The sequence below is a fragment of the Cervus canadensis genome, chromosome 2 (genome assembly GCF_019320065.1).
Source record: "Cervus canadensis isolate Bull #8, Minnesota chromosome 2, ASM1932006v1, whole genome shotgun sequence".
Classification (NCBI taxonomy): Eukaryota; Metazoa; Chordata; class Mammalia; order Artiodactyla; family Cervidae; genus Cervus; species Cervus canadensis.
Window position 1 is genome coordinate 9,521,678 of NC_057387.1, and position 11,571 is coordinate 9,533,248.

General features: G+C 41.1%; 1 pseudogene; it reads right to left on the reverse strand.

Moving 5' to 3' along the window:
- Window positions 1-10,024: 10,024 nt before the first annotated feature.
- Window positions 10,025-10,948, reverse strand: LOC122431168 (annotated as a pseudogene).
- Between the last annotated feature and the right edge of the window lie 623 nt (window positions 10,949-11,571).

An 11,571-nucleotide genomic window follows, 5' to 3' on the forward strand; every position in this document is an offset into this window, starting at 1 on the left:
GGTTCCAGTCTTCAGAACTCTCCACTATTCCTTGTTCCTTTCCTGCCTTTTCCAGCTTCAGCCTGTTCCCATTGGGAAGAACTCCAATAACCCATATTAAAACAGGGCCAAATCATTAATACTTGAAGAAATGTTTTCATGTCTTATAGTCAACCCTTCTATTACAGAAAAGAAAAAAAAGGGCTGGATGTTCAAATATATGTATACACAGTCAAAATTTCATACTGTACATTTTATTCATTTTTACGTCCTTTCCTTCTTTGCCATAACCTCTGTTCCCCTCAGGGAGGAAGGCTTAGGAAGTTATGATTATAGATCCCAGCTGCAGGAAGGTAAACCTGCCCCCAAGCTAGTGATAATGTGGGACTCCAAATGAAGACTGGTCACATAGTAATTTGCTATGAACTGGAAGTTAATAATTTCCCTAGACCTCCTGTTGGCAACTTACTACTTTAGCTATGTAAAGACTGTCCTGTGATACCTACAGACTAAATTTACAAGTCCAAGTTTATTAGTATGAATGTTAATTAGCTATATAGGAAGCTCTAAGCGATGCCCTCACCAAGTCTGTCAGGAGCCCTGTGGAGGCAGCCTCTGAATTAGGTACAGGAAGATGTGGGTCTCTGGTAAGGACTGGGGGAAGCTGCCTTTTTTACCGGTATGGCAGGTCTGTTGCTTACATCAGGCTCATAGCCTCAGTGGAAGCTTCATTCTTTACCTGTTGGCTCTTAGCTCTCAAAGGTTTCCCAGAGATTTCATGGTACTTTAAATAAGGGGAATGGTGGTAGGTTGAGGATGGTAAAGAGGTACAACTAAAGGGATGGGAAGGGTCTACTAGATATGAAACCCAGGTCTGTGATTTATTATTCTTACCATAAAAGTGCCTGAGAAGGAACACATCTAAATAATTAGATAAATTCCGTATCTCTTCCTTGTTCTCCTCTTTCTTACAGACCTGGTTACTGTGGTGGTATGTTCATTGTTCAGCCAAGTCCTACTCTTTGCGATCCTATGTACTGTAGCCCACCAGGCTCCTCTGTCCATGGAATTCTCCAGGCAAGAATACTGGAATGGGTTGCCATTCCCTTCTCCAGAGAATCTTTCTGACCCAGGGATTGAACCTGGGTCTTCTGCATTACAGGCAGATTCTTTACCATCTGACCCAACAGGGAAGCCCACTGACCTGTTAGGGGATGTCTCTTGTTTCATAGAAGGAAATGGCAAGCCACTCCAGTACTCTTGCCTGGAGAATCCCATGGATGGAGGAGCCTGGTGGGCTACAGTCCACGGGGTTGCAAAGAGTTGGACACGACTGAGAGACTTAACTTTCACTTTCACTTTTTGTTGCATAAGTGACAGCAAAAGGTTCTTGCATATATAGGCAAAGCTTTGTTTTAGTCCAGTTGAGGCCTTTGTTGAGGCCTTGACCTCATTCATAGTGTGCCCCCTTTTTTTTGCAGCTAAGACCCTACTTCATCCATCCATTTGTTCTTGTGCAACAAATGTTATTGAGCTTCTATAAAATGGCAGGTCAAGTCCCTTGCACATCTGAATAATACAGTTTTGCAAATGTGAACAAAGCTCTCACTTCTGAAGGCTGAACAGAATCTCACTGTTTCTAGATGGATTCCATTGAGAGCTAAACAATTTTACAAAGTTCTATTTATGTGTAATCCGTTTACTGATCGCTTGTAACACAGTTGGATGAGTATAAACATTTTGACTCTCCCCCTGCCCCTGTCCCCAACTTCTGTTTCCAACCAGGCTTTGTAGAATTTCTGTTTCCTGCCTTTAAATGCTATTTGGGACAGAGTCCACAATGTTTGTTTCTCTTTTAATCATTAAAAGTTGAGACCTCCCCTTTGCTGGCCCTGTAGTGGATAAGACTTGTGGCTTCATGGATACAAAGATCAGTGGGGACAATGGTTTATTCTTATGATTTTCCTCCTACTCCAGCTCTTTGCATTGGGGGCGAGGGCTAGAAAGACAGTCTACTATTTTACTATTTTCTTTTTCTACTTTAGCTACCTTGGAAATTATGGTTGAGAGTGGTAGTCTGGCTCTGAAATTTCTCAATGCTTTGAGAGTTAGATCTTCAAGGTGTTGAAGTGGGTAAGAAGAGGGACAGAGATAAGTAACTCTTAACTCAATTGACAGCCTTGTTTGTAGCCCCTTGTGAGTGGTTACCATGGTTCTCTCGCTGTCATTGACAGATTTTGGGTGCAGCTCCAGTGCACGCATGAGTTCTTTGGATGGCCCTGTAGACCCTCCCTGACAGTTCCTTGGCATGAAAATGTAGAGTCCCCTCCCTCTGAGATTCTACTCCTGGGAGATCTGGGCACTCTTTGGCTGCTAGACCTCCCTTGTCAAGTTGCCCTCAGGTGGGGAAACTGCAAATTATCTCAAGTCCAGCCCACTCAGTGGATTCATTGGATCATAAGAAATTTATGTGTTCTTGTCATGACATCTACCTTGTCTTCTGATCACCGTGTATTCACCCTGTTGGTAAAGCAAAGATTCTACTCTAAATGATATAAGATGCCCAGACACACACCACCTGGCCCTGGATGGATGAGATTGGCAGTTGTTTATTAGTCACTTATTCACAAGGGAGAAGGGTACCGTATGCCATGCCGGGCTTCATGTGGTTGTTCTGGGAAGTAGAAGGAACCAGAAAGGCTTCCTCTTCATCCATAAGGAACAGTAGAACTTACCAATTACTGAAGACTTTGGCACCCAGAATGGAGAAATCCCCCCCTTCCTGGTAGTTATTTTATTGTTAACACCAGTCCTACATGCCTACATCTGGATCCCATCTGGTGTGGTGCCTCTCAGCTCTCTGCCCAAGGGAGACTTCTCTCCTTCTATACATTCTCCCTGGGTGAGTACATTCATTCCCATTAAAAAAAAAATGGCCATCCATATACTTATAATTCCTACACCTCTATCTCAAAACACTTTCCTGAGTCCCAGATCTATGGATCCAGCTTCTTGGATGTTGCCACTTGAATACTCAGAAACCCTTCAACCTTAAAAGTCCAAAATCAAACTCATTGTCATTGTCTTCATATCCCAGCCTGCTTCCCTTCCAGGGTGTTCTGTATTGGTTAAGGACACCACAGTCCACTTAGTTGCCAGAAATCATAAGTCTCAGGATGCTTTTTGATTCCATTATCCACCCTACCCCCATATTTAATCCATAACCAAGAGATGTTGGTCTTAACCTCACACAGGTCTCAAACCTGTCCATTTCTCTCCGTCAGCACTGCCTCCACACCAGCCCGGTATCTACCACTGTGTGTCTTTTGTAGTCCCATAATGGCTTCCCAGTCAGCCTTTTTGCCAGTCTTCCCCTCTATAATCTATTTCTTGCTCTGCTGGCAGAGTGAACTTTCTGAATAGACCACATCATTGATTTACTTAAGAACATTTAAATACGCTTCATCATCTTTAGGATATATACTCTTTACTATGAGTTATCAAGTCCTTCATCATGTGATTACTGTCAACTTTCCAATTTGCTCTCCTGTCTGTGTCCCATGAATTTTATACCCCAGCTCTACTAATCTTTTCATAATTCAGTTTTTCTCTTACATACCTTTGTAAGTGCTGCCTCCTCTGCCTGGAATATACTTTTGATCTTGCATTGCCAGACTGTTCTTCAGCATTTCATCCAGCTGTCTCCTACTAAACCTTCAGACCTTAGGCTTAAACCTTACTTCCTCTGGTAGCTCTTCCTTGACCCTGATAAGGAAATGTGTTCCTGTAATATCCAGTATTTCTCACATCATAAGATCTAACACTTGTTTAATTTTTGGACACCCCTCTTAGCACCATGAAGGCAGGGTTTGTGATGTCTGAATATTACTCTAGTCCAAGTGTCTAACATGAAATATACCTTTACTGAACAGATTAAATTTTACTTAACTTTGCTAAACTGCAGCTCTAAAAATGGGAATAATGATACTTACCTCCATAGGTACTGTCAACTGCCCCATTAAAAAAAAAAAAAGGGAATAGATGTATAGAGAAATGAGAACATCTAGTGAGGGACAGAGGTAAAATTAGAACACTTACAGTCTGATTTCAGATTCTTGTTCTTCACCTCTATGCAATGCTCTCTCTCAAGGAAGCTACTTTTCAGGTAATTCTATCTATGTTTCCTCTGTTTTATTCCTCGACTGCAGTTTGGAAATAGTATATAAGAAAGATTTGCTGCTACAGTTCAGCACACTGACAGCCCCAAAATGTGACAGCTCATATCTAGAAAACAAGAAAGGAGAGAAAAGAATCACAAGAGACAAACATGAAATTTCCAAAGCAGAGGAGTCTGTGAGCTCTTTGGAACAAAGGCAGAAGCTGCTCCCTGGAGAACGTGGATGCTTTATAGCACAGAAGAGCAGTGGACACTCATCAGTACTTAGTCATCAACAAGCAGTTTCAAGTGTGCTCATTATGCATTTAACTTTCATATTTGATAAATATTTATTGATCTGTCTTATGCAGAGAACTGTGCTACGTACTGGGGATATACAAGTGGTTCTTCTGTCAAGGGGTTTGCTGTGTGGTGAGGGAGCAGACTAGGAGGTGGGCAACTTTAATGCACTGCTCAGGCAGCCATCAGCTTAGAGGGGTGTGGCGGCTCATGGCAGGAACACTTCATAAATTATTTAGAGAAGACTTCTTGATAGAAGGGATGTCCAGGATGAAACCAGGATAACTCACAGCATATAATGTCTTTCAAAAGGAGAGTACAGCATCTTTCAGAAAGATTAAAGGTGAGAAATGGTGGTAATACAGAGATGAAGACAGAGTTTAAAGTCTACTAGTGGATCTTGGTATCAATTCCAGTTCTGTCAGTTACCAACTGTGTGACTTGAAGCAAGTCAGTTAACATTTCTACCATTAACCTAAAAAGTGGGCTTAAAAGTGCATCTTTATAATATTACTGTAAGAAGCACACAGGATGTTATATTTGAAGACTGTCGTGAAATGCAAAGTACCAGAAAGTTGAAATACTATTATTAGGTGAAATAATGTAGGTGAGCATAGTGCCTGCCCTGTAATAAACCCTTGGTAAACCGCAGTCGTCTTCCACTATACATCACAACACTTGAAATTCCTCTTTCCTTTGGAGATGAGATTCTAAAGAGCGAGAACCAAGTGACATAGGTCACTAATCCATGGCACTGTGTCATCTCCTGACTCTTTCTCCCCTCCCCCATTTTCCAGAGAGAGATGCTCCCCACCACCAAGCTTTTCATGGCTGATGGTTGGTGTTTCTGTGTTTTCTTTCTCCTCTGATACTACCTTCATGTTAGGATGAAATAGGGGCTGAAAAATGAGGTGGTGGGAAATTGGAGGTGGTGAATGGCCAGCAACAAAGGGGCATGAGTCTTTGCTCTAGAATGACTCAAAATCTAAAACTGTGGAAGGATTTTTTGCCTCATAATGGATTTGTCATTTCCCCAAAAGTATAATACCTTGGAGATGCCTTGATTCTTCCCCCCAAACCCCAGTTTTTATTGAGTTATACTTGATCTATGTTTGCTGCGCTAAGTTGCTTCAGTCATGTCCGACTCTGTGCAACCCTATGGACTGTAGCCTGCCAGGTTTCTCTGTCCATGGGATTCTCCATGCAAGAATACAGGAGTGGGTTGCCATGCCCTCCACCAGGGGATCTTCCTGACCCAGGGATAGAACCCACGTCTCTTATGTCTCCTGCATTTGCAGATGGGTTCTTTACCACTAGTGCCTCCTGGGAAGCCCCTAATTGACTTATAGCATTGTGTAAGTTTAAGGTATACAACATGACAATTTGATATATGTAGTTACTGTGAAGTGATTAACACAGTAAGTTTAGTTAACATCTATTACCACATGTAGTTACACATTTTTTTCCTTGTGATGAGAAGTTTTAAGATCTACTCTTTGCTGTTGTTGTTCAGTCATTCAGTTGTGTCCAGATCTTTAAGATCCCATGGACTGCAGCATGCCAGGACTCCCTGTCCATCACCAACTCCTGGAGCTTGCTCAAACTCATGTCCATTGAGTCAAGGATGCCATCCAACCATCTCATCCTCTGTCGTCCCCTACTCCTGCCTTCAATCTTTCTCAGGATCAGGGTCTTTTCTAATGAGCTGGCTCTTCATATCAAGTGGCCAAGTTAATGAAACTTCAGCTTCAGCATCAGTCCTTCCAATGGATATTCAGGATTGATTTCCTTTAGGATTGACTGGTTTGGTCTCCTTGCAGCTCAAGACTCTTGAGAGTCTTCTTCAACACCACAGTTCAAAAGCTTCAGTTCCTCACTGCTCAGCCTTTTTTATGGTCCAACTCTCACATCCATACATGACTACTGGATAAACCATAGCTTTGACTATACAGACCTTTGTTGACAAAGTAATGTTTCTGCTTTTTAATATGCTGTCTAGGTTTGTCATAGCTTTTCTTCCAAGGAACAAGCATCTTCTAATTTCACAGCTGCAGTCACCATCTGTAGTGATTTTGGAGCCCAAGAAAATAAAGTGTCACTGTTTCCATTGTTTCCCCATCTATTTGCCATGAAGTGATGGGACTGGATGTCATGATCTTCATTTTTTAATGCTGAGTTTTAAGTTAGCTTTTTCACTATCCTGTTTTGCTTTCATCAAGAAGTTCTTTAGTTTCTCTTTGCTTTCTCTCATAAGGGTGGTGTCGTCTACATATATGAGGTTATTGATATTTCTTCTAGCAATCTTGATTCCAGCTTGTGCTTCATCCAGCCTGGTATTTTGCATGATGTACCCTGCATAGAAGTTAAATAAGCAGAGTGACAATATACAGCCTTGACATACTCCTTCCCAATTTTGAACTAGTCTGTTGTTCCATGTCCAGTTCTAACTGTTGCTTCTTGACCTGCATACAGGTTTCTCAGGAGGCAGGTAATGTGGTCTGATATTCCCATCTCTTGAAGAATTTTCCACAGTTTGTTGTGATCCACACAGTCAAAGACATTTGTATAGTCAGTGAAGCAGAAATCAATGTTTTTCTGGAATTCTCTTGCTTTTTCTATGATCCAGTGGTTACTGGCAATCTGACCAATCTGACCAGAGGTCAGCTTGAGCATCTGGAAATTCTCAGTTCATGTACTGTTGAAACCTAGCTTGGAGAATTTTGATCATCACTTTGCTAGCATGTGGAAAGAGTACAATTGTGTGGTAGTTTGAACATTCTTTGACATTGCCCTTCTTTGGGATTGGAACAAAAACTGACCTTTTCTAGTCCTGTGGCTACTGCTAAGTTCTACTCTTAGCAACTTTCTAAGTTGCTGAGATCTACTGTTAGCAGCTTTCACATATGCAATATAGTATTGTTACCAAGTCAACATGTTGCTTCTTACAGTCTCAGAACTTAATGTATCTTATAACTGAAAATTTGTACCTTTTGATCACTTTCACTTAACACCCCTATCCCTTCCTCTGGCAACCACCAAAACCAGAACCGCCTGTTCTGGTTTCTTTCTTTCTTTTTTTTTTTGAGTCTTTTTTTCTTTTCAAAATTCCACATATGAGTGAATTCATAAACTATTTTTCTCTTTCTGACTTATTTTACTTAGGGCATTATGATAAGTGTCCTGATTCTTAATTTTATATGGCATATGACTCTTTGTTTAAAAACTTATTTGTTTTTAAATAAGATTGAAGGTCCTACCCTAGTATGTGTAGGAATGATTTTTTTTTTATGGTAACTCCATGTCCTTTATGGAGAAGGAAATGGCAAGCCTTTCTAGTATGCCTGCCCAGAGAATCCCATGGACAGAGGAGTCTGGTGAGTTACAATCCATGGGGTTGCAAACAGTCAGACGTGACCTAGTGGTTAAACAACAACAACAACAAGGGATTAGTAGCGCAGTGACTAAATTAATACTGATCATGAGGAGGGTCTTGAAGCAACTTGGCTTATAGCAGTTGGCTTATAGAAAATCCAGAGAAAGAGAAATTACAGACCCAAGTGACCCCACCTCTGTGAATCTGTTTGTTACTTTGTTGCTAGGTGAGGGCCAGATGCAAAGAACCCAGAAAGGCATAACACATGTGTCTAGCTGATCAAAACATGCTAGCAAGTCCAAGCCTAGTGCTTGGTACATAGTTGGTGCTTGACTATATACGAGGATTTAGTAAGCACCCATTCTACCTAGCACTTTACTAGGAACAGGGCAGTACAGTGAGAGAAACAGCTCTGATTCTTAACTTTATATGGCATAGCATATATCTGATCCTGATACACTTTTTGAATCAGTGATAGAAACCAACTCATCAGCAACAAAAACACAATGAGAAAAATGCTATCCTAATATAATTTTGCACAAAGAACTATAGGGGCAAATAAAAAAGAATAACTAATTTCCTAGCTGGGAGTGAGGTAAATGATGCTGCTCTAGAAAATGTAAGGTAGCATTTATAACCGGATGACAGTCAGTATAGGATAAATAGTTAAGGGGATTAAAAATGTTTTTTGATGACTAGTGAGGCAGAATTAAAAACATTGTATTTATAAACGGGGTCTTTCATACTTTTAGAGGAGACGATCTCATTTTGGAGGAAGACATGCCCCCACTCTTCAGGGGGTGCTGTCTTTAGGCATAGGAGAGATGGCTTCATGGAGGGCTGATCCTAAGAGCACAGTCAGGGCAGACCTATGGCAAGTCCAGGACTTTCAAATCCAGCTCTTGACCTTTCAAGAGCTTCTATAGGAAGTCTTGCTTCTATGATGCAGAAATTTCAATGACACAGGACAGAAATTAGAGGTGACCAGGCCTTGGAAGAAGTATGGTCTTCCCACCTAGATTCTCCGAAGTCTGTAAAGCTAGAACTTAGTAGATGAGTTCCTTGAAAGTTACATACCCCTTCTCAGTACAGGGGAAGGGAAATCACTCCCTTAAGTAAGAAGACAGAATTAAGGGATGAGCAGAGAAGCATTTTTTTTTTTTTTAATACAAAATACTTTAGTAGAAAAAGGCACAGGACCAGAGTCTTTAACTCTCCCTAGCACCACCCAAGGCAACAGTATAGCAGGTATGTCCCAGTGGCATGAAACCAGAAAGACTCCCTGGAAGCCCTGGAGAAGGATTGATTCCTTGAAGGATACCTAGTAGAAGTAGATATAGATATTATTTTCTTTTTTAGCTTTTTCTTTTTTTTTGTGAATTGAGTGATTAAACAAATCTCTGAACTACTTCTGACTACTGGTGCTGTTGGTTTTGCTCTAATTCTTCTTTATGGTACTATCCAGGAAGTGCCATGGGGTGTGCCAGCAAAGAATAGCTTTATGGTTCTCAATCCAAAAAAAAGTATGGCTCTTTTTGACCAATTCATTTTTCTCCATAATGATTAGAGAGAAACTGATTCCACGAAGAGAATCAGCAGCTGAGAGAATGGCCTATCACAGTCAGATTAGAGAGGTGAGAGTTGTTCACAATTTATAGCCCTGGCTAGCACTCTGAAGATCCTGGATGGAAGCAAAGACTCTAGTATAAACCAAATAATAAAGGCTGAAATTCTGAGGACCAAATCAGTGATTTCCAACTTTGTTAATTAAAAAAAAAACAAAACACACATCTCACCTTTCTCAAAGGTTCTGATATACTTTTCTTCCTTACCACTGACTATTCTTATCTTGCTGGGAGGATTTTGTCCAAGTTTTATTTTCTATAGGTTGTATTATGAAAGTAATAGAGATTAAAATGTTTTTGAACATAAAATACTCACATTAATATGCTTTAAAGAAGTCCGCTGCCCCACCTTGAAAATTTGGATGTGCTTTTTAAAAAATCATGCCCATCTTCCCTGACCTCTTATATACACACAAAAATGAAAATGCTTGGACAGAAGTTTGAAATATATGGAGACAAAGCTGACAATTTTTGTCGTGAAGATGTTGAAGCAAGATATGCACAGCTCATTACAGGACAGATTGCACAGGACAGACTTGAGGTTGAATGCATCAACAACACATACTGTTCTCTGTAAAAAGGGTTGATGGATTAAGAAATGTTTCTGCCCATAGCTCTGTGTAGGGCATCCTTGACCTCCTTGTTCCTCAGACTGTAAATAACAGGGTTTGGCAGAGGAGTGATGATGGTGTAGGTCACTGAGAGAAGGAGGTCTTGTTCTACAGTTTTCTGACTTGGGCTTGAGGTAGGCAATGGCGGCACAGACATAGTGGACAACAACCACAGTGAGGTGGGAGGCGCAGGTGACAAAAGCCTTCTTCTGACCTTCGGTTGAGGCAATCTAGAGGATGGTGGAGATGATGAGGATATAGGAGATGAAGACCAGGCCCATGGTAACCGGGATCACGGATACACTGACAACAAAATTGATGATCTCATTGATAGTGGTATCAATACAGGAGAGTTTTATGACAGGGAGAGTGTCACAGAAGAAATGACCAAAGACTCTGTGGTGGAAGGGTTAAGTAAATATGGATATTGGACAGGTGCCATGGCCAAGCCAATGCTACAGTCTCCACTCATCAGCTGGATGCACACCCTGTTGCTCATGATGGGTGTGTATCTCAAAGGGTTGCAGATGGCCACATAGTGGTCATACCCCTTCCCCATGAGCAGAAAGCAGTTGTTGATGGCTAAGGTAAGAAAGAAGAATATTTGAATGGTACAGCCTGCCAGGGAGATTGGCTGGTTCTGGGCTACAAGCTCAGAGAGCATCTGTGGAATGGTGACCAGTGTGTACACGGTCTCTGAACTGGCCAGCATTCTTAGGAAGAAGTACATGAGAGTGTGGAAGTGATGATCAATGTGGATGATGGTCACAATGATGGCATTGCCAGCCAAGGTTAATGTGGACAGGACGAGAAAAACCATGAAGAGGGTAATCTGGTGTTCATGGGATCTGGAGAATCCTAGGAAAATGAACTCTGTCACTTCTGTGAGGTTTTTTCTCTGCATTCTTCAGTTTCAGTGTCTGAAAGCAATGCAGGGAGTCAACATCGAGAAATTCCCATTGTGGTGTGGACTCCAGAACAGGGATAGAGAGAAAGGTGTAGAGGACAGACAGACATGCACATGTGAGTCTATTTCCTCACTGTATAATCAGTAAGTAGGGTGCTGGCATAGCTTTATGGCTTCTTTCTTTTTTTTTTTTCCATTTATTTTTATTAGTTGGAGGCTAATTACTTTACAATATTGTAGTGGTTTTTGCCATGTATTGACATGAATCAGCCATGGATTTACGCTCTCTCCTTTTCTTTATGGCTTCTTTAGCCCCCTTCCCTTTTTTCCAGTTTTTGCTGTCTCCTTTATCTTTTTTAAGCCTCTAAGGAATGACCAATATGTGAGACTACTGCACATATCCTTTCAGGTTCTTATCCTGAATATGTTGTTTTTGTAGAGAGTGGATGAAAAACTGTTTTGTTTTAATGACATGTAAGCCACAGTACCCTTGAGTGTACACCATCCTAGCTTTGCCTTTCTTTTCTAGGGAAAGTAAGAGAAGTTGGGAAAACAAAATGGAGATGAGAGAGTTAGACTTACTGAATTAAAATCACTGGTGCCACTTAGGAGAAATTTCT